General features: G+C 38.2%; 1 protein-coding gene and 1 long non-coding RNA gene across 2 annotated transcripts in view; one reads left to right on the top strand and one right to left on the bottom strand.

Moving 5' to 3' along the window:
* LOC119866408 overlaps positions 1 to 2,234 on the bottom strand; it is a 91,706-nt gene extending 89,472 nt beyond the window's left edge. Inside the window, exon 1 of the long non-coding RNA XR_005379977.1 lies at positions 2,010 to 2,234. This is a non-coding gene — a long non-coding RNA (uncharacterized LOC119866408). The remainder of the gene's footprint in view (positions 1 to 2,009) is intronic.
* PTHLH (parathyroid hormone like hormone) overlaps positions 1 to 27,120 on the top strand; it is a 119,597-nt gene that overhangs the window by 53,260 nt on the left and 39,217 nt on the right. The gene's annotated exons all lie outside the window — the stretch shown is intronic.

The following is a 27,120-nucleotide window of genomic DNA, read 5'->3' as shown; positions in this document are numbered from 1 at the left end:
AGGCAAAGGAGGATAGAGGTCACCCTGTTATAAAATAACAAAGGCTCTGTTTTGCCAGTGTAAATATGTTTTTTATAAATACAAATTCATGATATTTATTTATTATTAAGCCAATTGATGAGAGAACATAGATCATTTCAAGAAGCACAAAAAAAGAAAAAAATCATACTGAGATAGTTGCACTCTTACATGAGCCTCAGAATTTGGTTTATTTCTGTATTTGTTTTGTTTCATAATATTGAGGGAACCCTGGTTTACATGAGTAAGTAGTTGTGGATGATACTTTGTTGTTGTTGCTCTTATAACAGTCCTCCCTAGAAGCTCAGGATTCTTTCTCATTAGATTGATCCAGAGGGTTATAAGAAGAAAAGCAGAATCTGTTCTTTTTTTTTTTTTTTTTAATGTCAGATCACTAACAGGGGATCCCTGGGTGGCTCAGCGGTTTGGCGCCTGCCTTTGGCCCAGGGTGCGGTCCTGGGGTCCTGGGATCGAGTCCTGAGTCGGGCTCCTGGCATGGAGCCTGCTTCTCTCTCTGCCTGTGTCTCTGCCTCTCTCTCTCTCTCTCTCTCTCCGTCTATCATGAATAAATAAAACTAAATAAATAAAAATAAAAAATGTCAGATCACTAACAATATCTAACACATTTTATGGCAAACACAACAGTCAGATTAGAATAAAGTGTATGAAGATCATAAACCTCTCTATTACAACATATGTATTGTATTGTGATGTGACATGTCAGAGCTCCACTTCCTATGTCCCAACCACCCCAGTATCAGACACTGAAATGCCTGGACCTGGCTGGCTTTCTTGTCACTTCATTGAGATTCTGGTATGTGTAGAATCAGTATAGAAACTTTGCTCCTGAAGAAGTGGGGTAGGAGGCACTGGCCACGCAGTTTGTAAAAGGTAGATGTCTGGAATCTACCTCCCTGATGCCCATTTCAAGTTCTCTCTGGCACACCTTGTCCTCTCTCGGGGCAATCTGCCTGGCCCAAGCTGTACAGACACTAATAACAGGTTGCCACACTACCTAGCTCATGCCACTAACTCGGGAAGGCTTGAGTAATCAGTGAATTATCACATACTGACCATTTGCTTAGCAGGACACACAGCCGCACAGTACATGGCCTCAAAGACAGTTACAGAGCGAGTAGACAAGGTCCTGGTTCCCTTCTAAAGAATAAAGAGAGCCCCCTTCCTTGTACAGATTATCTCAGCTATAAAGGATCTACAGATCTGTTTACAATTACATAAATATTGCCTGTTTTGTTCCTGGCAGGCCTCTTTAAAACATCATAAGCAAGCCACAAAAGCCCAGAGGGTGGCCCCATTCCTCTCTGAGCATTAAACAGCCGCATTAACTTCTAGAGAGCTAGAAATAGTCCCCCCTTCATCAATAGCTACAAAGAAAAAACAAGTGTCGATGGTGCACATCACTGGATTACCTGTCATACGCACCCAGAAAACATACTAACGAAAAGATCACAACTACCGTAACATGTGTATGTTATTTCCTCCTGAATGTGTTAGTAAAATTTGATTATAAAGTGGTTAATTTCTAATATTTTCCAAAGAAACATTACAAACCGTAGTGACAGTCCTAGACTATCTTCTTTCCCAAGCATATCTGACCCACATGTCGCTGAAATACTGCATATTTGCAATCAAAAAGAACAAATGATCCTGGAGAATGTATTACCTTCAAACTAGTAGATGCGTATTTAAGCCTAGGCCTTATAAATATACATCAAAAATAAAATATATAGTAATTTCTGGAACGCTTTGAGACATCTGTAACTAAATAGTGTTGAAAACATAATTAAATTATTGGTCTTAGTTACCTTTGATTCTCATGTGTGAGGAAATGGGGATCTAATTAGAGAAGACAAATGGTGGGTGGCTCAAGTAATGCTGACAGGAATTCCCAGGTGCTTTCAAGGGTTTAAGACTAGAACATGAGAGCATTGGTTTTCTGTGTCGAATTTTACCTCAAAACAGAGTCTTACCTTTTCCTTCCTTTCCGAGACACATCAATAATAACAGTCATTTACTGCCTCACACCGCTTTCTCCTGGTGTGCTTCCTTCCTGGCTGTGTCTGGAGTCCCCACTGATGCTTAGTGAGGTCATTTTCTGGCCAAGGGTTAGGCAGGGTCAGTGTGGACTCAGACCCGTCTCATGGTGTTTCTGGAGGCTGGCCGACACAGATGGAGTGAGAGGCTGTTGGCATGGGCTGGAGGCTGGACCAGGGCCATCGTGCTGCCTGCAGGACCAGCTGACCCCAGCCATGGTAGCCCCACCCACTGCCTCACCCCTTAGGTAGTCTCCACAGCCAGTAAACACTAATGCTCCATGATTATATTTGCAGGGTAAGAAGAAGGGTAATAAAGAATCCAGGCTCAATGAAAAGCAATTGTCCTTGTTCCACTGAGGACAAACATCAAAGAGTATGTGCTTTGAACTTAACTTTCATAGACTGAAGAATGAAAAATGAATCCTAATGGCCATGACCTAGCACCCAGAGCAAATCCTCTGAACCAGGTACCCAGTTGACAATCTTTCTGTTTATGTAGCTTCCTCCGGGAACCCCACCCTGTCCTTCTGAGACAGGTAAGGGCCCATCTCAAGTTCTTAGATAGCACCTGCCCTCCTGTGACAGGATAAAGCCTTTCCCAAGATCTTACAGAGAACCTAATCAGAGCTTCCATCATGCTGTTTTGTAGTCCCAAACCTGTTCATCTTCATTCCTTACTGGACACTAGTGTCGTGATTAAGATCACAGATCTGGCCTTTTCTAGCTAGGTGACCTGGGGCTATTTTATTAATTTATCTGAATTTCAGTTCTTTTAGCTGTAAAATGAAGATAATAAGACTACTTTCTTTATAGCCTTATTGTTACTAACACATGCTATTAAAATTTTTTAAGTTCCTTGAAGAAAGGAGCTCTGCCTTTTTACTATTGTACCACCAGCCCCTATCATGATGTCTGGCTCAGAGAGAGTATTCAATAAATATGAATTAATCACAATTCGTAATTCCAGTTAGGGAATGGAAAAAAGTTCCAGATATGAAAAGATGCTCTTCCACAAGGCATCTGGTTCGAAGAGTTAAGTTGCCCTGAAGGTTTTCTCCGAGATGACGCTTCCTCTAATTTTAAGGATTGTAAGTGGTCTCAGCTATTTCAAGTGTTGAAAAGCATCCTTGCTCTGAGAAATGCTGTTTCACAAAGAGGCCACCATCTGCCACAAAGATAAAAACGTTTGGTGCTGAATTTCTGTGGTTGTTGGTATCGACATGCCTGATATTTAGAACACTTACTTTTTTATGGAGCTGATTTGGGAGCACAGAAGGCTTCTGGGAGTATTGCCCTACATAGCTGCCCTTTACAACCAGAACAGCTGGGCCACAGTTTTTACTGTTCTGAGGCTGAGAATAGGGAAGTAGAGAACCCTCGCCAGATGCTATTCCAGGGCAGTGCACACTCCAGTCCGCACCTAGTTTTCCAGCTTCGTTTTCATTTTAGTTGTTAACATTTTAAAGTTTTTAAAGTTACTATAATGAATACCTATTTCAGGCCACAACACCGATATGCAAGGCAAATGTTTTTATTTATTTATTTTTTTCTATACCAACTGAATTTCTATTTTGAGTTCTATTGCTTGCGGCCACAGAAATTTGATTATTAGTTCAGCTGAAATCCCTTTTTCTCAAGGGTTATATGAGAGATCCAAGGGTTCACCCAATATCAAGCTGTTGTAGTGTCTGGGGAAGTATCTGGTTCTCCAAGTGCCGTGTCCTTGCTTAGCGATCTATGGCCCTTCCGGCATTCTTCTCCCAGCTCAGCCCTGAGACAGCCTGAGCCCCTGTCTCCTGGCCATTTTAGGTGAGCTCCACCCTTTGGAGCAGCTCAGTCATTCTGTGGCTTTCTTGTAAATTAGAGTATGGGATTCTCTGTGGGTCTGTAGCCCTGTTTGCCAATACTCACTGCAAAGCAGTTCCCTTCTTAGGCTAAGTAGCTTTCAGGGACTTTATCCACATGTCCACCTCCTGAGTTTTATAGCTCACCTATCGAGGAGGCCAAGTGGAACCTTGCTGTGTAGGACCAGTGCCTCACTCTCTCCACTCCACCTTTCCTGGGGGGAATCCAAGTGATAATCTAGAGAGTTCTAACATTATCAGACTCTCAGAAATGTGGATAATTCCACAGTCTTTCCCATTCCCCTAAGGTGGTGGGATTTGGAAATGGGAAGATACTCCCTTTTTTCTCTTCTTTCTGCTCTGCCACATTCTTGCCCTGAGACAAGGAACAGGTCTAGCTACTGCAAGGAGAAGGTGGTAGGAATAAAGACAGAGGAGGGGAACTTATGGACAGCAGTAGTGGGGAAGGACCTCAGGTAATACATAAAAAATTAGCTTGCCACAGTATACATATTGTCTCATTTGATTCTCATAACAGTTCTGTGAGGTAAACAATCTTACTTCACAGGTGAGGAAACAGATTTAGAAAGCTTAAGTAATACATCGGGCATTTGCATCCCAGTTTGGCACTGTTTTATTCTCCATCCAGAAGGCCTGGGATCCAAACCCTGTCTCCACACCACAGACCTGCTTCTTTGCACACTGGACTTGTCTCCATCTTCCATCCACGGCCTTCTCCCACTTCTTCATGTTCTCCTCACCTTGTAAAAGGTCCATCTCACTATTTTAACCTGATAAAATCCTCCCCATCATACATTTTCCACAAAGCCTTTTCTGATCACTTCAGGCAGCAATGACCTTCTTTTTCCAAACCCTTGGAACACTGGCTGCCACCTCCCACTGCCTCTCCTACACTGCTCTTCATCACCATTATTTATGCTCATGTCTCATCAAACCTATTAGACTGCTAACTCTTGGATCCCAAGAACCCTATCGTTTTTTTTTTTCTCAAAAGTGATGAACAAATATACAAATGAATGAATAGATGGGTGATTAGATGGAAATAGATGCTCCATGACTCCAAAGAGGAAGGAAGAGTCTTAGCAGCCTCAAACCTAAAGTTGCTCTGTAGGAGGAACAAAGAACACTCTGGAACTGTAGGGTGAGATGGATGGTAAGAAGTTCTGTGAACTGTCAGTTGGCTAGTCTAGCAGAATGATGAGAGCCTATGTTGGAAAGAGAAGAAAGCAATCATGGACAGCAAAAAAAGGCCTACACCCCAGGCAGGGTGGCCTTTTGAGCAAGGGGCTTTCACATGCCTACTGCTTACTATCCTAGAATTCTCTGTAGATGTATAAATGCATAAATAACAGAGCATGATCATTAGCTGCTATGAAACAATCAAGAGGGGATTGTTTTTTGGAAAAAGCATAGTAATATTATTACAGTAGCTTGCATTTATTGGTGATCTATTGTGTAGCATTCCTATGCCTAAGATTATGGAAAAAACACTTCCTCAATCCTACCTACCAATGGTTAAAAATTTAAAAATTGCAATCAGATACTGCTTTAATAATTTCTAGCCATCAACATGAAAGATGTTTAAAAGAACATGGAGGAAAACTAACATTTGTGAGACTAGAGGGATATTTTCTAAGTGGTCTACCCAGGGATTTTGTGGTTACTCTGCAAGAAGACTAAAATAAAGAAAATAAGTAGCTGGCTACTAAGCATTATCTTTCCACCAGCATCTCTCCATACTCAATGACATCAGATGAAACAAGATTTCTGCCCAGGACTCATAAGCCCAGGGATTTTCTGAGGGAGGTTCATCCCAGGAGCCCTGGGATATTAGGAATTTATTTAGCCAGCTATTAGGAGATTGATCAGCACAAGCCATGGTTACAATCAGATGTATACAACCAGGTGCTATATCATAGGAGATATCTGTCTTAACTGGTTATCATTTGAATTCTCTTTCCCTTAAATGTAGCAACATCTAACAAGTTTAGAAGGAATACAAAGTTCATTCTCTTTCTTCACACTAAGCAAAAGTTTCAGGTAAGTAACTGATATATGTAAATTTCCCCCATTTTTAAATCTTTCTTCATGCATGCTATCTGGGAGTCCATCCCTCCCGTTACAAAGATGTGAGGCAGGCCGCTGCCAATATCCTTCTACCTTTTGTGGGTTCATGCTTTGGTAATAGCTATTACCCTAAGGAGGAAGAACAAAAACAATGCTGTGTAGGTAGCCGATAACTAAGAATCTCTCATACTTTCCAGAACTAAGAAAAAGTTCTTAGCTATAGGGTAAGGATCTATTGAGCCATGTCATGCCATGCATTGAAAACATAAAAACAAAAATTTGGAGGCTCCAGCCCTCCTTGTGCTAGGCAGTATCTGAGATGACCCCAATGATTTCTTCCTCCTGATATTCAGAAATTTGTGTCATTTCTTCACCTTGAATGTGAACTGGACCTAGAGTAATGGACTTTGTATTCTAACAAATACAAGAAATAAAAAATGATGGGCTGATGATTGTATTACAAAACAAAAAACAAAAACCATAACTTCTGTCTTGGGTATACCTTCTCACTGGCTTGTAAAAGAGGCTAACTGCTGTACTGTGAACTGCCCTTGAGACAAGGAACAGATGGAGTGGCCCATGAGACAAGGGCCTGAAGATGGAGCCCTAGCCAATATCTTAATTAAAGTCTTTTGAAAAACTCTGAGCCATAAGCATCCAACTAGGCTGCACTCAGATTCCTGACCATAGAAATGGAAATAATAGGTGTTTGTTATTCTAAGTCATCCAGTTTTGGGGCATTTTTATGAAACAATAGACAGCTGGGGTGGGGGAAATGGTTATATAACAAAAAGTAACTAGCATATGTCTTGTCTCTATGTGTCAGAAACTAGATTAAATGTTTAATATGCATCATCTCACTTATTTCTCAAAATAACTTCATAAGATACTATTATTATCCCCATTTTACAGATGAGAAAATTGAGACATGGAGAGGTCATTGACTTGTGTAAGGCTCTTCTGCTAGTAAATGGAAGAACTAGGACTCAAGCCCACAACCGATTTAAAAGTCCTTGCTCCAAAGCCAGTGAATGCTGCCTCCCAGACATAGGCAATGGGTTTCATACAACAGTGAAAACATAAAAACTCCAGAGATTACTAAGGGAAAGAGTCAGCAATGATGTCTAAAGGTTTTAGAGAAGGTTTTGCCTTTATTTTGGGTCTACAAAGATCAGAAGTTGATCAGAACTCTAAAACTTGAAAGTCCATTATAGGTAGAAAGACTAACACACAAAGGCATACAAGGTAGAAAAAGGTCTTCAAATGTGAGAACTTTTGGTATAAATTTCAAAGCTGTGGGAACTGAGGCTAGGTAAATTGATAAACCAAAGCTGGCCTGCAAAAGAGTTTTCTCCCATTAAATGAAACACTAATTTTTAATTGAGTTCTTGCTCCTTTATCTTTCATCTCTTAAATATGCATAAGATGCCATTTCAAAGTCATGTCAAAAAATAGAATTTAAATTTACAGACTATGGAAGTTAGACCTTGCAACTGCTCAGAATTTTTGTTTAAGGTTTTAGACTCAGGCTATAATAAAGACAGTTCTAAGAAATGTTTACCTTTTTTTATAATGCTCTATGACAAGTAAATATGCAAGGAACCTGAGCTAAGTGTTTGTCGACATGAATAATTCTGTAAATATTATCTCAGCCTTTATGATTTCATTGATCTCACATCAAGTCTACAGTTTCTATCTAAAAATCTATCTCGACAAGCTGCAGGTCTATTGTAACCTGCTTGGGGAAATCTGTGATTTTAGGTACTGAAAAGAAAATACCAGCAATGTTGAACTCTCATGTTTTGAGACAGTAGTTTTGATTGCAGAAAAACGTGTATAAAAGTTCAATTGATATTTGCTATGTCAAACATTATATTTCTACATAAGTAAATAGATCCCAAATGGTTCAAAGAATTCCATATAATCTTACAATAGAAAAACTGTCAGAAATTCTAATATTTAACAAAACACTTACTCAACTTTAAAACATAAAGGAAATAAAAGCAAAAATAGAGAGCTTTTAAAATATAAGGTTCTTCTACTGTAAATTGAAAATAGAAGAACAATACGTTGGGGGAATTATTATCACCAAATAGGACATAGGGTTAACATATGTAAAGAACTCCTTAACCCTACCAGGAAAACATCAGTATTTCAATACATGATAATATTCCAGATGTTTTACTCATTCTCTCATTTAATCTTTCCAATAATCATACAAGGTTAAGTATTGTTATTCTAACGTTGCTGTTGGGAAAACTACAGCTTAGCAAGATCAGATAATTTACCCTGATTTACGTTACCAACAAATGGCAAAGTTGTCTTATAAATAAGACTCTCAAGTCTTATTCTTTCTACTTGTCCTGCCATAGAGGTGAAAGCATGAAGACCATGAACAGAATCTACACAGATACTATATTATCCTCAAATATAATCTAAGCAAAAGAAAGCAAATTGAGGTAAATTTCAAGCATTCTATTTTTTTAAAATTTAATAATAACACAAATACTGGTATAGTTTTGAAAATATAGGAAAAGAAGGAATTTTTTTTAAGGAAATGTTTTATAATATCAACATTGTGGTCTGATAAAACCTATCTGGAAAGAAATTTGGCAAGTACTTTTTTTCATTATTATTCTTAGGGACTATTCGAATATCACATTGTCTGTGAAACCTTTTGTGGTATCTCCTTGCCCAAGAAAGTTATGCATTTCTCCTCTGGACTTTGAAAATATTTAACTCTGTGTCCCCAGGGCATAGCCCATGACTGGCATATGCAAAAAAAAATATCATTAAGTATTTATTGACTGAATGAAGAAGAAATTCGTCAGGAGAGAAAAAAAGTTACATGCATGAAAGCATTCTTTACAATAGTAAAATGTTAGAAACTAGGTCAACAAAACTGAAATGGTTAAGCAAAAGACATTACAACAATGTGATTGACTATTATGTAGGCTGAAAACAATAATATGCAGCCATTGGTAAAGTCTGAAAAATATTTAGGCAATGAGGAAAAAAATACAAAATACAGTCTGATTACCCTAATATTAAAATATGTTTGCATAGGGGCAAAAGCTAGAAGTTAATATGTTTAAAAAGTAAAAGTCATTCTGTGAGAGAGGTGAGAAAGAGATTGTCTTTAATAACTTCTCACAATTTAATGTTGTTATTTTTTTTAAGGATTTTATTTATTTATTCATGATAGTCACACAGAGAGAGAGAGGCAGAGACACAGGCAGAGGGAGAAGCAGGATCCATGCAGGGAGCTCGACGTGGGATCCAATCCTAGGTCTCCAGGATCACGCCCCAGGCCAAAGGCAGGCACTAAACCGCTGCACCACCCAAGGATCCCTTTAATGTTGTTATTAAATTGCTTTTACTCTTCTCAAAAAAATAATCTAAATTGCTCAGGTTATTTGTAGGATAAGTTACCAAAATTTTGGTAACTTGAAAAAAAATTCTTGTCTTGACTATTAAGAAGTTCAGAGCTATAGCAACTTCCTTCCCCCTTTGTTTCTAATATAATTATTTCCTCTACCTCTGCTACTCCTAATACTTATTTTTGACTTTTACTCTTCTGTTAATGGTTTGAAGGGTTTATGATATCTGTATCTTTTATCATAGGTTGCTTCAAATCCTTTTTGGAAGTAGAAGGATTATAAATGAATAACAATAAAGATTACCATATAATAAGTAAGCCATACATAAAGTAGAACAGTACTGAGTTAGGCAGATGCCATTAGCTGTCTAGAAAAAAATCATCTGAATGCTAATTAAAGCGAACTCCTTTACTCCTTCAGCCTTCACTTCCACTCCCTCCCTGAAAAAGAACTAACACCCTTAAGATAAACTCTACTACATTACTTACTCATGATGTCTTTTTATTTTAAACTTGTAACAGCAATAACTACCTCAGCACAGGATGTACTGTAAGAATTCACGGCCAGCTGAACTACGTGGCATCATTTGCTTCCAGCTGGACACTACCTCCCCCATTCCCTTCCATGCAACCACCCCCTTCCTCCCCCACAGCCCTTTTTCTCTCAGGATGTGACCTGTACTTTAATCCTTCTTGCTCCATTTTAGCGCTTTGTATTTTTAGCTGTTTTGTCATGACTAAAAGCAAGACTCACACAACTCAGTTGTTCACTTTATAGGTTATTCCACTCACAGATCTAAGTAGCTCATTTTAATACAGCTTTGAGACTTACCTAGTATAAGAGTACAAGTGAACTCATTGCATCTGATTCTCTTTCAAGGTTTCTTAACACCCCTTTCCATGGAGTTCCCTTTAAAAGAAATGCCATCTAAATAAAATCAGCCTGGAAATGTATAGGAGGAGACTAGTTTGAGTATGATATCAAAAGGCTAATTATCTAAGTAGATGAAGGCAGCTACAGTGAACCTCTAGAACAATTACCAATCCTGCCTTCCACCTTCCCCATTCATCCTACCACCACCAGTATAAATTGATATCGAACAGAAAATTGAAAAAAAAATCAGTAGTATATTATGCTGTCTCATATGAAAGAAGGAATTGGAAAAGTAAAACCCAAACAATATTTATATAATTCAATTCTGTCATACTATGTAATTTGAAGATCTTTTAGGGGTTTGAAAGATTAAATATTATTTTCAGTGTGCAGAGGAAATAACTTACTTGATACCTGGCAATTAAGCCTTTGCAAACTCACAGGTTGACATGTTTTATTTGATTTATACCAAACAGAATAAAAGTTGAACAGAGTTGAAAGAATATATTTTGCAAAGTAAGTACAATTCTAAGCAAACCTAATCTCTTCCCTAAGTAGCCAACAATATTTTCCCAACTGCCTCCATTAAGGGAGATGAATGAAGAGGAAGCCCATACATTCTAAATTGTATTTCAGGACAAGGATTACATTTTTAATAGTGTTAAATAGAAAGTCTTGATAGTCATTTCAAAGGAACCACGAATACAAAAAATAAAGAAGCTGAAAGAATACCTATTATGAACATGTTCTTGCTTCTAGTTGGCTGACTAACAATAGAAACACCATTTGGGATGTTCCCATGAAATGAGTACCAACATGATTTTTCCCTAGCAATGTACATCCATGGATGAATCAAGTCATTTCAAGAAAGCAAGTAGCAAGCAATTATTGCTACCTGTGGTATAATAATGGGATTAATAGCTATAAAATCATAAATGTTAGCTCAACGAAGGCCTTGGACTTTATCTACTCCCTGCCTTTATTTTATAGGTGAAGAAAGATGGGTAAAGAGAGGCAAAGTGGCTTGCCCAGGACCAAATGATTAGTGACAAACATCAGGACTAGGATTCCTCATCCTAGTTTTAGCTTCCATGCCATACTGTCTTTCCTCCATCCTTCCATCTGTCCGTCCTCCCAGCCATCTATTCAGTGTATCCTACAGGCATTTGTGAAGCTTAACTATGTGCCAGAAGCAACTGTGGCCCCAGTGAATCTTTCCTTCCCATATGAACAGTGCAATGTGACTTTGCTGTTCCTCCCATCAAGAGGTAAAGATTATTTCATTATCTATTGAATCTTGACTGACCCTGCCACTTGCTTTGGTTTTATAAAAATGTGGCCAAAGTGACATTATGCAACTTTGGACTCTAGACCTCAAGAGGCCTTGCATGATCTTCTCTTACCCTCTTGCTACTCTGAGACTACTATACAAGGAAGCCTGGCTGAGCCATCTCAAAGATGAGAAACCATATAGCAGAGAACAAATATACCTCAACCAACAGCCCCAGTCAACTGCCAGACATATAGATGAAGCCAAATAAAACCATCCAGGCCCCAGCTGATGTGCCAATTGACTGCAAAGGATTGAATGAGTTCAGCCAATACCCTGTAGTGCAGAAACCAGGCTTCACAAATGAAATCTCCACAAGTTGACCACAGAATCATGAGCAAGTAAGGAAGTACTGTTTGTAGCCTCCAAGTTTTGGTATGGTTTGTTATGTAGCAATAGATAATGATAGATTATGTTAAGTGTTAGACTCTAGAGAGATAGCCAAAGAAAGAGATGAGTAAGACAACCTTTGCCATCAAGGAACTCATGATGAATATAAACATAAAGGCACCTTTTAAGAAATGCAGTCATATATTTCATGCAGGTTTTCTTTTTCTTTTTCTTTTTTTTTTTTTTTGAGGTTTTATTTATTTATTCATGAAAGACACACACACATAGAGAGAGGCAGAGACACAGGCAGAGGGAGAAGGCAGGCTCCATACAGGGAGCCTGATGTGGGACTTGATCCTGGGACTCCAGGATCATGCCCTGGGCTGAAGGCAGGCACTAAACCACTGAGCCACCCAGGGATTCCCACATGCAGGTTTTCTAAAGGAGAAATTATAAAGAGCTAAATCCAGATGTTGAAGGTGTTCATTAGGGTTTGATGACTGAATAGGTAGTTCAAGGAGTCTAGTATGATGTTCAGCTTAGATCACCTAATTGATATTGGTGACATTAGGTTGCAGAAAGCCTGAGGAAAAGTAGGTTTAGGGAAAAGAGGAGGAAGATAGGGAAAAGAGAAGTTCAGATTTCACATGTTGGCTTCATTAAGAAACATAGAAGGATCAAGATGAAGTTCAGGCCTACTTAACATCCAGGTAGAAGTAGATATATGAGCCTGAATTTCTGGAGAGCAGACTGGATTAAAGAACAACTTGTGAATCATCTACAGCTACTAATAGTTTAGCCACAGACAGGAGTTGACTAAGGAGAATGGATCAGGTAAACTAGAGGTGGAAGTGGAAACAATTAGTGGGCATTCTTCCAAGAAATTTTCTGGGGTCAAACAATGAGACATTGTGAGACACAGTGAGACATTCTAAGACACAGTAGGTCTAGGACAACCTTTTTTTTTGTCTAATGTCAGACTTTTTTTTCAAGGTTTTATTTATTTATTCATGAGAGACACAGAGACAGAGGCAGTGACATAGGCAGAGGGAGAAGCAGGCTCCATGCAGAAAGCCTGATATGGGACTCGATCCCGGAACTCCAGGATCATGCCCTGAGCCGAAGGCAGACGCTTAACTACTGAGCTGCTCAGGGATCCCATAATGTCAGACTTTAACTAAGATTCTATACTTCTTCACCTTCTCCCCACAAAGAAAAACAAGACTACTACATAGAACATCAGCTAAACATATAAAATTTTCTTAAGAATTTGAGATTGACCATGGGTAGTGACATCACCCAGGACATAGCATTTCTTTGCAAAGATCCTCATTAGATAAGTCTTCCCAAGTCACTCAACAAATCACCAGCTGTTGAGTCTCATTCTCTCTTCCTAGACACTTCGCTTACATGGTGCTCGCTTACATCTATCCCTCTTCCTTCTTATCCAGGGAAATTTAGCTCTGACCCTATTCTTTTAGGGCACTAGTCTGCCAACAGGCCCAGGAGGCCCAGCCTCTGAGTGGGCCCACCAAGGCATTTACCACAAAAAAACACTTCATGGGCTTACCGCTGAGAGAAAACAATTAAGATTCCTTCATCTTGGTACCTATTGAAATGGGTTTCCAAAAGGCATAGTGGAAACAGAATAGATCAAGAAGAGGAAGCACAGCGCAGTATCAATCTGTGCATCTAGGAGATAGATCATCAAAAGTTCTGCCACTGAGTCTTGGCCCAAGATGACAGGGATGAGAGGTACAGTGGAATAAATTGGCCTCCGGGCTTTGAATGAGGCATTGTTGATTCTTATTTAAGTAATTTGACCTACTTTGTTTCTTTCTAATTGAAATAGGTTTTTGTGCCATGAAGAGCTACAAAATAAAATGAGGAACTTCCTGTAATTTGAAATTTAACTTAGAAACCATGAAAAATAACTAAAAATTAAAGTTCTCCTTTATTTTTTAATTAACATTGCATACCTACAAAGAAACCATATATTCAACCAGTCTAGCTTTTCAATTAGCATTTCCTCTTACAGTAACAAATAAGACTGCATAAATTGTTGAGAAAATAATTATCACTATTTTCTTTAGTTACTATACCATATTGGAATTTCCAAAGATCTCTGGCTTTTATGTTCTATGCACTTTGCAAAACAGACATAACACTGGAATGAACCCTGAACTAGAATCTGCTCCTTATAGAATGAGAAAAATAATTTCTGTTATAGCAATTAATTTCAGTCCGAAAAAAGAAATCTGCTGAGGTAAGAATTAATAGAACAGCCAAAATCTCCATGTTTTACACAGAGAAATAAAAACTATCCAATATGTATCCAGTGCACCTCAAGGGAAGTTTTGTGACATTTTCACATTTTTTCAAACCACTTATGAGTTTTGTGATGCAAATGAAAATAGTAATTTTAGCTGGCAATAAAAATAATATGTTAACAATGGAAAAATTGTCTTATAATTAGTTATACTAATTAGGATTAAGAAATTATGCCACTTCAACAAACATCTTAGAGTCTGGTATAAAAATCATTATAGAAGGTCACATTTTTTCCCAAGAAGTATTAATGTAAGTAATTAAACAATGGAATATGCACTGTTGTTAAGCAGCTTCCAAGTATCTGCTCCTTTTCAGAGGTCCAGATGAATAGAGACACAAGTATTCATAAAACTTCTAATACCAAGCAAGTTGGTTAGTTTTGGATGGTGGGAAGACTATTTTTTTAAAGAAGAAATCCAGATATTTTCAGAAGACCTGAAGCCCTCCCCACCTCCCAATATTTTCCACTCAATCTTTAGGCCTCATCTTTGCTTTTACCATTGCCATAGAAGGCTTGGGCCATCACAGCCCCAGCAGACATCCTTACAGTTCTGAGATGCTTCTAGCTCTCCATGCTCTAAAAGAACACCACATATGTGACTGGAAGTGTAAATAAATTTCTCTTTCCCCCAAATACCAAACAATTGGTATCCCCCAAATACCTTGCATCTTCATGTCATAGTAACTGAAATTTCACCATAAGAGATTTTATTCTTTGGTTTAAACAAAACAAAACAAAACAAAACTTTGTTCTCAATGAACAAATATTTACTGAACACTTAATAAGTTAGCTGCTTAGGTGTGTGGCCTATGCCATGCAAGTTACAGGAAAATACAAGAGAAGTTTGCTGTCTGTAAGGAGAAACATCCAAGCTGAGAAGCCATGAAGACCTCAGAGTGCATGGTAATGACATTGTGTCGGTCTGTATGATCTCTTGGTATGTCTGTCAAAAGAGAAAAGACACCATAGAATACAGAGAGCCCTGGAGAGCCAGGGGTGTGTAAAGCAGTGTAGGGGATACTCAAACAAATGTTTCCTGCGCTACAAATCTTCCTCAGGCCAGAGCTGCCACTAAACACAGCAAGCCCACAGTCAGAACGATTCACCTGGGAGGTCAAATCTCAACATACGGGTTTCTTTTCATTGAAGGATGTGCTGCCCATGTTTCACTGACCTCTGATTTTTTCCTACCTCCTACTATCCACCAGCCCCACCCCCAAGTATACTACTTCTGGAAATAGAGAGAAGAGAATTCAGGGAGGGCTGGCCTTGGGGAAAATAACTGAATATGAAGGTGGTCTCAAAAGACCCTGAGACAGAGCCAATTAGTAGAAAAGTCTTATAGGGATCCAAGTATTCGATTTCTTTTAGGGGTTCCGGAGTTACCCCGGGATCAAAAGACGTGTCCTCCACCTACTTTCTTCTTATATCCCTGGCATACAGAGAAAATGAATTTCATTACAGAAGAAAATGGAGGGTTGGGGGGGTGAGAGAAAGGGAATGGCCTGGGACAGGTGGGGATTTGGAGTAAGGAACATGACCCAGATAGTTTCACAGATGTTCTGTACCCCAACTCGAACATCTGTGGCCACCTCAGTGATGCTGTGTGTGTCTGGGCCAGGACAGGCAGCCCTCTAAGACTTCATAAGTCTTTGTGGCTAGAACTCAGTCCTGGGCTCATAATGTAGTGTGAAAATAAATAAAACAACACCTCAGTCTGTGGAAATTTAATAATGTGTGATATTTAAAGATAATATTAAAATAAAAACACAGTCCTCATTGTGGGTTCACGCTTCTCTTTTTAATGATACTATAAACTTAAATAGAAAAAGTGCTCTACCCCAGCTGAAAAATATGAAATGGGTGGAGTCAGAGAATCCTGTAAATACATTTTTAAAATGTGTTTCTAAAACAGGTTCTTGGTTTATGAGTTTATTTTACCAACCTTCGGCTTGCTGATTTATAGATCAGCTTTGAGCAAACCCAAGAACAGGCCTCAAACTTGGCTCTGCTTTCCTAAGGGAAAGGGCTTCACCTGCAGGTGCTCACCGGTTGGGGGTGAAGGTGATGGGAGTAAAGATTCATTAAGGGAGTTGACATGAGGTACAGATTGATAGTAAAAGTAGATCCCTAATTTAGAAATGATTGAAAGTCCCCAATTATGGCTTCAAAGAAGTCTGATAAATGAGTTCTTTCATTTCCTTTGGTCTTGCAAACACAGGAGACTTTCTGGGCAGCCTGTCATGGGTATTATGAAGCCTGGCCTCTCTCTCTTTCGTGGACTCAGTCAACATCTTCATTGTAATACTGTCCTTCCTAGATAGCATCTACAGCCATCATTTCTTTCTCAATATACCATCTATATAGGACCAAGAGGATAACTGTTATGGAGGCCCATGAGAGAGTAACTGCTTTCCACTCTGAATTAGGAACAAAAAAATTATAGAAAAGATCAGTAATTCACATGCTCCTACCTCTACCCCCCATCCCAAATATACATGAAATATAGATCTGCCTCCAGAAGAGAATTTATAGTAACTTTCCCCAGGGCTTTTGCTCTTTCCTCCTTTGAAATATCCTTCCTTCACTCTGCTCAAGGTTCTCCTCCCTGCGCTCAAAGCCTCACCAACCACCCAGCTTAGGGTGAATGCTTTCTCCTTCAAACTCTCATATCATGACTCCCTCTATACCCACATCACATCCACCACAAACTACTGACTTTTGTCAGAGATGGGTCATTTGAAATGGATTTCTGGGCCTCTGAAGCTTCAGTTTACTAAAGATTTGCCTAAGAAGCATAGTATACATGTAGATTTCTGCAGATTTTCTATGGTGGAATCTAGGAATGTACATTTTTAATCAGTTGCCCTGGTGATTCTGGTATAGTTAGTCCAAGAATCAAAGCACACTTTGAGAGACACTGTCCTAGATCCACATACACATACATACCCCAGGGTACTATCCTTGGAATTTTCTCACAACATTAGTAAACAAATAAAAATGAAACATTTTCATAACATCCACTTAAAAAGAGGAGAAAAAAGCCCACTATGGAGTCCAGTATTTTAAAGTATTTCTTTGTTTACTAATTTTCTAATTACTAGTATATTAAACATCTCTAACAAAGAGGGCTTTCATGTCTTCATCCATTTACTCCACTCAAACCATCTCTATACACTAAATGTTGTTCCATAATCTAACCTAGAACATTAAAATGAAACCTTTTGTCTTTAGAAGGATAAATCAGAAGCATCTTACTATCTAGAGACAAGAAGGCTTTTCTCTACTCCCTGAGGACTGAAAATTTTGGGAGGATGATACTCTGAATATAGACTCTCTTCCTATTCCTCAAAAATCATTATAGAATTACAAGATCATAGGAATTAGTAAAACAATACTTCCATGCTAGAAAGTAAAGGTTTGGTAATCAGATCAAAATGTGAGCCAATCCACCCTAACACAACAATTTTGAGTCCTGATGGGAGGGATGCTCATTTTGCCCTCCTTGTGATTTCATGTAGAGGAACCTTACTGGACAAAAATTCTGACAGTTCTCTCCTCACTCACATTTCTTCTGCTCCTTCTGCTCCTTTGGAGAAGACCCTAAGCACTTCTGTTGGGTTGAGTAGGGCAGGTTGCCCTCCATGGGCAGCCCATGGGGTCCCCTGTTATCCCTGGTGCCAGAATCAGGTAGCTGGATTCTTCAGTCAGGAGCTGGATGGGAGCAAGCGCATTCAGCCACATGACTACCGCCACTTGTCCAATCAGTTTCTCAGTCATAAGGCCACATTTTATCTCTCTCAGACTTCCTTGTCCTGTTTCTGAACCAGGGAAAGAAAGAAAGGACTATCAAGGGAGGTCCTTCTATTACTGTGTTCACAACAAACAATAATTAGTATTTTCAGAAGTTCCAGGCTGGGTGATGGTTGTTCTGTCTCTGATTTCTGTGGCTTTATCTTACCTGAAAACAGAAATCTTCTGGGTATATGTTTGTTTTCCTGACTAGACTGTAGACCCTTAAGGACATGAACTGGATATTATCCATATTTGTATCCTTTCTCTTTTTCTTTCAAATAAATAAATAAAATCTTTAAAAATTAAAATAATAACAGTAATAGCTATAATGAAAATTAAATTAGGTGCTCTAGGTTAGGTACTTGCTCCAGTGCCTGACACATAATAAAGTCTCAATTAATATCCAATACTCCACTTACTACTACATTTACCATTACTAATTCAATGCCATGACAACTAACATAAAAATAAATTGGATCCCAAGGAAAAGATATCGACATGGGCACAGAATTAACATCTTCAGGAATGTTTTGTGCTTATGTGGATTCTAGTTCCTCAACTTTTCTCTGCTAGCTGTTAAAAAAACTTCTGAGAGAACTCTGAGGCACCTGAGTGGCTCAATTGGAAGAACATGGGACTCTTGATCTTGGGGTCATGAGTTTGAGCCTCACATTGGGTATGGAGATTACTATAAAAATAAATAAATAAGCTTTAAGAAATCTCTGAGAGAACTGAAATTACCATTTCATCTTTTAAGAAACAAGAAACTACCATTTCATCTTTTAAGAAACAAGAAACAGCAAAGAGCATTTGCAATTCCCATCACAAACAGTAATCATTAAACTGGATCTCTAGAAAGATTTCTGACATCTACTCTTCTGCATTCCTCCCTCCCATCCTACAAGTGAACATTTGTGATCTCTTCCCCTTTATCTCATCCAAAAAAAGAAGAAAGAAAAAGAAAGAAAGAAAGAAAGAAGAAAGAAAGAAAGAAAGAAAGAAAGAAAGAAAGAAAGAAAGAAGAAAGAAAAAAGAAAGAAAGAAAAAAGAAAGCAAAGAAAAGAAGAGAATAACGAAAGAAAGAAGTAAAAATAGAAATAGCAAATAAGAAAGAAACATACAGAACCCAAAAGACCACCCCCCGAAAAACCGCAACACACCCGACTCAATACTCAGCGGCAGGAAGTACCACGGAACTAAGAAAGAAAAGAAAGAAAGAAAGAAAGAAAAAGAAAGAAAGAAAGGAGTCTTTAACAAGCCTCTGGTGATGGGGGGTGGGGTGCTGGGCAGAATGTGGTTTCCCTAGGGAAGATGGCAGAAATAAGAAAGCAGGTCCTGTGAGACAGTGTGCACCCCTGTTAACTTAGGGACAACTCTTTTTTTTTTTTTTTTTTGGTAAATTAGTTTCTCTTTTTCTAACTTTTTAGAAATCTTCAATATATTCAATTCCCACAGAGGTCAAGTCACTTGAAGTAGATTTTCTTAGAATGCTCTCAATTTATCACTTCCCTGCTACTGCCCTTGTACTTTCCTGAGTTTGGAGAGCTCTGAATCTCTATTTCTCCTTGACCAATTGGATCAGACGGACTTCCAGGATGATTAGAACCAAAGTTTTTCTCCAGAAGGGGTTAGTTAAAGATCTTTACCCTGAAGCTAGTGAGATTTCATGATTTCTCTCTCTTAGTCTTGGGAGAGTAGAGGATTTCAAACATAAAAGACCAAAGTCTTTGGAGAGCTAATGCTTATGTAACTTTAGAGTGTATATCCTGCCTTATCAAATCTTGGTTCTTAAATGTATTCTATCCATAATCCAGATGTAGTTTACCTGCATTCCTCCTCAGTCCCATAACCTCCAACAACCCATGATGGGCATGGTTTTTTTATTTTTGTTTTGTTTGGTTTGGTTTTGTGTTTGTGTGTTTGTGTGTGTGTGTGTGTGTGTGTGTGTGTGTGTGTGTGTGTTTTAATAGGCTGAGGGCAGTCACCTATTTCTTCTGAATTCAGAACAATAATTCTAGTTCTTTGTTCATGAGAAATCTACAGCAGAATCCTCATTTTCATAAAATTTAGATTTTCCTCTTCTCTTCAAGAATTCCTGAAGCAACGTAGCAAGATCAAGGGGGTACACTGAGGCCTTGTAGAAAGATGGTATCTGTTTATGACTAGCACTTCTTTAGAGCACTAGAGACAATTATTAATTTCATTGAACCTATATTTCTCAATACTCAACACCATCTATATTTTAATTTATCTCCTTTTTGACTATAGGCAGATTATCTGTCTTTCCATTTTAGTTGCTCTCAATCTAAGACACTTTTAATTATGGTTAATTATAACTTATACTTAAAAACATTTCCAGATTCCTTTTGCAACTTTAAGGCCTTCCTGAATGAAAATATTTAAGAGCTAGGGACGCCTGAGTGGCTCAGTGATTGAGCATCTGCCTTCGGCTCAGGTCGTGATCCCAAGGTCCTGGGATGGAGTCCCACATCAGGTTCCCCACAGGGAGCCAGCCTCTTCCTCTGCCTATGTCTCTGCCTCTCTCTCTGTGTCTCTCATGAATAATTAATTTTTAAAAAATATTTCATTAAAAAATGTTTAAGAGTAAAAACAAGACTGTATTCTAAACACTGTTTAAAAAAACAAAACAAAACAGCCAAGTTACCAGGTGTCCAGAATATCCTTCATATGATGGTCATGAATCTTTGTCCACAAAATCAGCTGTGAAAGAGATGTAACTTCCTGTATTTTTCTATAACTGAACTTAATTTTCAATATAAACTTTCATGCTTCAGTTAGGAGAAGGTTAAACCCAGTCAACGTAGGCTTGTCATTCTCTCCCTGGAGTTATGTCTAATTTCTAGGAAGTCTTGGTATCCAAGCCTGAGGGGGTGTCATTTTATCAGCCTCATCACCAAACCACAATGACATTTGTCCTGCTGTTCTGTTTCTAACTGGTCTTTGATTCCATGTCCATTGACGTCACTACTCAGTTGTTCTCCCTTCCTATTTACAAGGCTTCTCCATGTCTGTCTATATCTGTTTATACCTACCTATTTAAACCTGTCCGTTTATGTCATTTTCTTCTAATGTCCATGCTTCTCCCTTTTTGGGGCATGGGATCCTTCTGTTTCCCTTACAAAAGGCTGGGTTACAGAAAACCCAATGTGACTGTGAAGAAGCCATCACTGTTTGCAAACTGCTCTTGGATAGCTCCAGAAACATGTGGAAATTCTATGAGGCCATCTCAGTTCCATCAGCCTGAACACGCTACATAGCAGACTTTCTACTTGCCACCTTCCTCAGTTCTTCCCAGAAGAGAGAATCCAGGCCCTCAAACCCCCCAAACCAAATTGAATTTCAGTTGGCCTCCTCCTTTGAACCTGAGGGAGAGGCAGGAGCCCTTCTTTCTCCAGGATTCAGTTCACTTTCTGCTTCCTCTTAAATTGTTCCCCACTCTCTGGCATAGGGACTCTCTGCTCATGTATGTACTTGTAGGAGAATGCCACAGGAATCCTCCTTTTTGCGTCATGATCTTTTCCCCAAATCTATTTCATTTCCTCTGTACACAGCTTTTCTTTCCCCTCAAGGACCTAAACTTTTGAAACTCAAATGCCAGAGGAAAATCATTCCTGTTTTTTTCTTTCAGGTTTGCATTCCACCACTGAAGCAGTTATTGTAGAGCACCCAGCAACTTCCAGAATGAAAATAGAAATCTCTAGAGCTGTGTTGTCCAGTATGGTAGCTATAAGCCACAAGAGCCTATGGAGTACTTGGAATGTGGCTAGCCCAAACTGAGATGTGAAAAGCACATACTGAATTTCAAAGACCAAAAAAAAAAAAAAAAAAAAAAGAATGTACATATCTTGTTAATCATTTATTTATTATGCCATATTGAAATGATTTTTTGGATATATGTGGTTAAATAAAAATACTATTAAGATATACTATTAAAATTAGTTTTACCTGTTTCTTTTTACTTTTTTTAATGTGGCTACTAGAAAATTTTATATTATGTATATATGGCTTGCATCTGTGGCTTACATTATATTTATATTGGACGGCACTGCTCTAACAGAATAAGTACTAAGAACTAAAAATAAATAAATCAGTATTTTAAAACTATTATCACATATTTGCTGCATATCCTGACCAAATTTACTGTTTAAAAAACACTCTGGAATTTAACAATTATTGAATATGTGTTATGTACCACATCTGCACAATATGCTGGGGAAATAAAGATGAATATTATATTATCCTTTGCATGAAGGATTTCAGTTTGGTAGGACAGACTCATGAGCATGTAACTAATTCCAAAAAAGGCCTTATGACAAGTTCAGAGTGGAGACATTATTTCTTCTTTCTAAGTAGAATGGGGAGAAGTAAGATGAGAGAGACTCCTCAGAGGAATTGCTATCTGGGATGCTTAAATCTTGGTGTGGAGAGGGCATTCCAGATACAGAGAACTGTACAGAGGAGTCAATGTATTCAAGAGATAATTAAAAGCTTAGTGTGGTTGCAGACAATCTGGGTCAGAAAAGAAGTATCTGGGATCTTTGACTGGGACCAGATTATGAAAGGTCTCAAATGTCAAGCTGAGGGAATTGGACCTTATCTTCTAAGGGAATGGGGACCCATCAAAGACTTTTAAGCAGAAAATAGCATGGTTAGATTGGAATTTTAGAAAGATAACTTTGACAGAAAAGTGGAGTTTAAATGAAAATAGGGAAAGAAAAGAGGCTAGTAGGTGAGTGGGGGTTAGGTTCTTATTAATATATTTTCCTTTGACTTTGGGATAGACTGATTTCAGAGAAGATCCATTTGGTCTCATCATTGCTCATACTTGAAAATAAAGGTTTTTAAAAATGCCACTTTTTCCAAAATCCTGGTTAAACCAGAACTTCTCTAGTCTTCTACTCAAAGCTAGCTTGGTAACATTCCATTTCTGGTTGCTCAGTAATCGATGTTCAGGTAAAAAGCTTGGTCTATTCCCAGAGAGCACCCAGTCTACTTATGGCTTCAATTGGTTATATGCAGTTAACTCTTGAATTTTTTTAGTTCCATTTTCAGGGTTGATTTAAAAGAGCCATGGGTAAAGGTGAGGCATGTATAAAACTGAGCCCCTGCATATTGAAGTAGGGTATATTCTCTCTTAACTGGTATAAAAGTGATCCAATTGGGCAGCTCAGGTAGCTCAGTGGTTTAGCACTGCCTTTGGCCCAGGACCTAATCCTGGAGACCTAGAATGGAGTCCCATGTCGGGCTCCGTGCATGGAGTCTGCTTCTCCCTCTGCCTGTGTCTCTGCCTCTCTCTCTCTTTTTCTCTCTCTCTGTCTCATGAATAAAGAAATAAAATCTTTAAAAAAAAAAAAACAAATTAAAAAAATTAAAGTAATCCAATCAGCTCATCCTCCCATCCCCTAAAATTGACTTCTTTTCAATTACAAAGCACAAGGAACAGGCAAATATCAGCCCTACTCCACCCATAAACAACAGCTGATCAACGCAGCTGAAGAAAAGAGAGCCTGGAACCATTGTTCAATAATCTCAGTTTCCATCTCTACTTTGGTTGGGAGATAAGTGTAGGAGAATACATAAAGTTCTTTTAAAAAAAATAGGATCATTTCTGAATATGCTGATTTGTTGGCTGGGTAGGTATGTATTCGTTCTCTGGAGTTAACTAAAAGCACTATTGACAGTAGTAAAATAAGTCCCTCTGAAACAATCAGAAATCAGCAAAGTTTTGACTCTTTCAGTGTGAGATGCCTCTTAGTTCTCCTGAAGCTAAATAATATAAGTAATCACACATCACTCCTACCTATATTGTATCACCTCACTACTATGAACAGCATGACAGCCCCAAGCGTACAATATAAATGATGGTAGAGATTATATGACAGCTGACTCAGAGTTTAAATATTTTTTCCAGTAAATATTTCTGAAAATTTTATAGCATGAGTCAAGGAATTCTTAAGGATAACTCTTGGATTTAATAAGTTTGAGAATAACAACTGGTATGCTCCCACCTGTTTTTAAAGGGGCATTTCTACCTATTTGTCTGCGTTTAGCTGGTCAGAGGTATAGGAGGTTCAAAAAAAGAAAGAAAATAATTTAGCACAAATCTGAGAAGTAAATCAGTACCAATAAATAATATGTGACCATAAGAGTTATGTATTTTGGGACACCTGGGTAGCTCAGCGGTTGAGCATCTGCCTTTGGCTCAGGGCCTGATCTTGGTCCAGGGATCGAGTCCCACATCGGGTTTCCTGCGAGAAGCCTGCTTCTCCCTCTGTCTGTGTCTCTGCTTCTATCTCTGTGTCTCTCATGAATAAATAAATAAAATCTTAAAAAAAATAAAAAGTTATGTATTTTAAATTGGTGTGGCCAAAATCCAAAATGCAGGTCCTATAGTCCCAGGTGGGTGCACAATCACTATATTTGCCTCAGTACTCCTCTGTGAAGGGAAATGTAAGCTATTCTGAAAGCAAATAATACCTTGACATATTTTTGGAGGTAGCACATAAATCAAGAACAAACTTGCTCAAGTTGACCTAGACTTAAAAACTTTTGCAATTATATGGTGTGACTAAGCTTGCTAAATGCTTAATTTTTACACAGTACCATAAAGAATCTCACTTAGAGAAGTGAACTATGGTAATTTAGCATAATGGTCAGGTTTGTTAGCAACAGGATAGGCCTACAAGGAAATCAGAAAAGGAGAATCAAGGATAGACAAACCCAACAGCTTTTAAAATAAGCATCTTAGGGGTTCCGTGGCTCAGTTGGTTAAGTGTCTGCCTTCTGCTCAGGTCATGATCATAGGGTCCCGGGATCAAGCCCTTGACAGACTTCCTGCTGGGAAGAAGCAGGAAGCTTGCTTCTCCCTCTCCCTTTGCCCCTTCTCCCTGCTTGTGCTCTCTCTCTTTTTCAAATAAATAAATTTAAAAATATAAAAATATAAAACCAGCATCTTGGCTGATTTAACTCTAAGATATCTTCTTTTGTTTTAAATAGAAATTAATTATTAAGCAAATGAAATTTACTTAATTGTTCTGAACTGTTTCAAATATTCTTCTTTGATATATTTTAGGTAGCCAAAAAGTTTTCAGAGATTTTTAAAAAGTAAATATTGATACTTTTTTTTATTTTAAAAACTACAATACTTAGTTTAAATTCTGGGAAAAGTTCAGAGAGTCCTAGTTTGGAGTAACAATAGCAGAGATCCTAAATGCATGGCCACAAAGAACTTTCTTTTCTTCTCTACTTAAGCCATATTTGAGACAATCACAGATTATTATATTCAAACAATACAGAATTAATGTGTGTAAAACAAAATCCTTAATGTCAACTAAAATCCTAGTTCTTGATGGTACACATTTGGTAATCATTTCATAGTTTTGTTGTGGAATCTCCCATCTCTTTTCAGGCATAGGGTTTGCATATCTTCAGAATTAAAACCACTTCAAGCTTTATAATCTCTGTAGATCATTGTTTTGTTAGGACATACCATGCTGGCTTCATCAGCTTGATCAAATCTTTGCCTTCAGGCAGACATCTGCAGTTGTTGGCCTCCAGGTGTTTGAGAGTCCTGGTACTTCAAGACACTCCCCCTAAAGAAAAAAAAAAGAAGAAGAAAAAAAAACCTCCAGGAAGTCTGCAGGTGCAAGTGTGTTTTAGGGGAAATTAATGATGGATTGCCCTTTTATGTTGTATATTCAAATAGGCGGTTATGTGTTTGCATTGATGTCGTTCTGACCTTAAGTACACAAAACATGAACTCAGAGCCTTTTCTTGGTACTTGTGATGGAGATCCCCATTCTCTTGGCCAAAATGTGTAACTTTAAGAGTACTGACTAAAGTATTGAAGACATGAATTTTCTGGGGGGGAAAAAAGCATCTAAAGAATCTCTGTAAAGGACCATTGCTACTAGAGAGAATAAACTCATAGATATCATTGCGCTCATCACTTTGGGAATTTATCTATGACAAAGACAAGACTCCCAGGGCTGTTTTGGCCCCAAAGCAGAAGACAGTGTGAGGTAGATGGCTTATGTCCAAGACCCCAGATGCCCAAAGGTACAGATTGCCACATACTTCTTTGCAAGTTTTTGTTCTTTATCCTTTTGGTTATTTTCTGCCTTATCCACTGGTTCAGGAATTTAAATTATTAGTAGACACTCTTATCCTTAATCATGGCACATACAATATCTTAGAAATAGACTTCAACCTCCAGACAATGGACAAAGTTGAACTACCCTTCTCGGATCAAAGGAAAAGGCCACGTGGCTATTTAAGAAACGATATAAGTAGCTTAAGGAATAGATAAATCATATTTGCATACGTACTTTTTCATCTCAGTGTTTCTAAGTCGCAGTCACTGAGTGTGAATAATTCTAGAGCCACTTTCCCTCTAGAAGATTCTATAAATTATCCAACAAAAACAATCAGAAGGATTGTCACTTGAGATAGCCATACTCAATACAAGATCACAACCAATTGAACAGTGGTACAGATTTAGATTCTTTTGAAAGAGAATGACCTATCCTTCCACTTAGATGGAGGAATGACCAGAAGGAGACACTGACAGCTGAACAACGTCTCTGCTGGTAGTTAGCTACTGAGGAGAGTACTAAGAATTGAAATACAAATCATAACTTGCAAAACTGCACGATTCACAAAACAGATAAACTGTAGCAAAATATGATAAAGACAAAATATCTAAGCTCAAATTCTCTTAACTCCAGCTCATTCAGACTTTATTGCTCTAATAGTAATTTCAGATAGATTCATATGTTCTAAAGATAAGACGAGAGAATTCTAGTAACTCTCCTAGTTTACAAATTCTTGAGCTATCCCTGTTAAGACCTTCCTTTGACTGACTCCTGTCTTCTAAACCCTTGAAGTACTCTTCCTTAATTTCCCCTTTTGAAGTGCCTCACAGCAACTAACAAAGTCTAAGTTTGTTTGATTAAGTTTTGCTTCTTTAGTCTGTGGATTTTTACCTAAGTACACATGGATGGTAGTACACTACAGTTTTATGCTTAGATGCATGGACTCTAGAACCAAGTTG

This window comes from Canis lupus, chromosome 27 (assembly GCF_011100685.1).
Source record: "Canis lupus familiaris isolate Mischka breed German Shepherd chromosome 27, alternate assembly UU_Cfam_GSD_1.0, whole genome shotgun sequence".
NCBI classification, from domain to species: Eukaryota; Metazoa; Chordata; class Mammalia; order Carnivora; family Canidae; genus Canis; species Canis lupus.
Note: the sequence above shows the minus strand (reverse complement) of the source record. Positions and strands in the feature narration are given on the sequence as shown.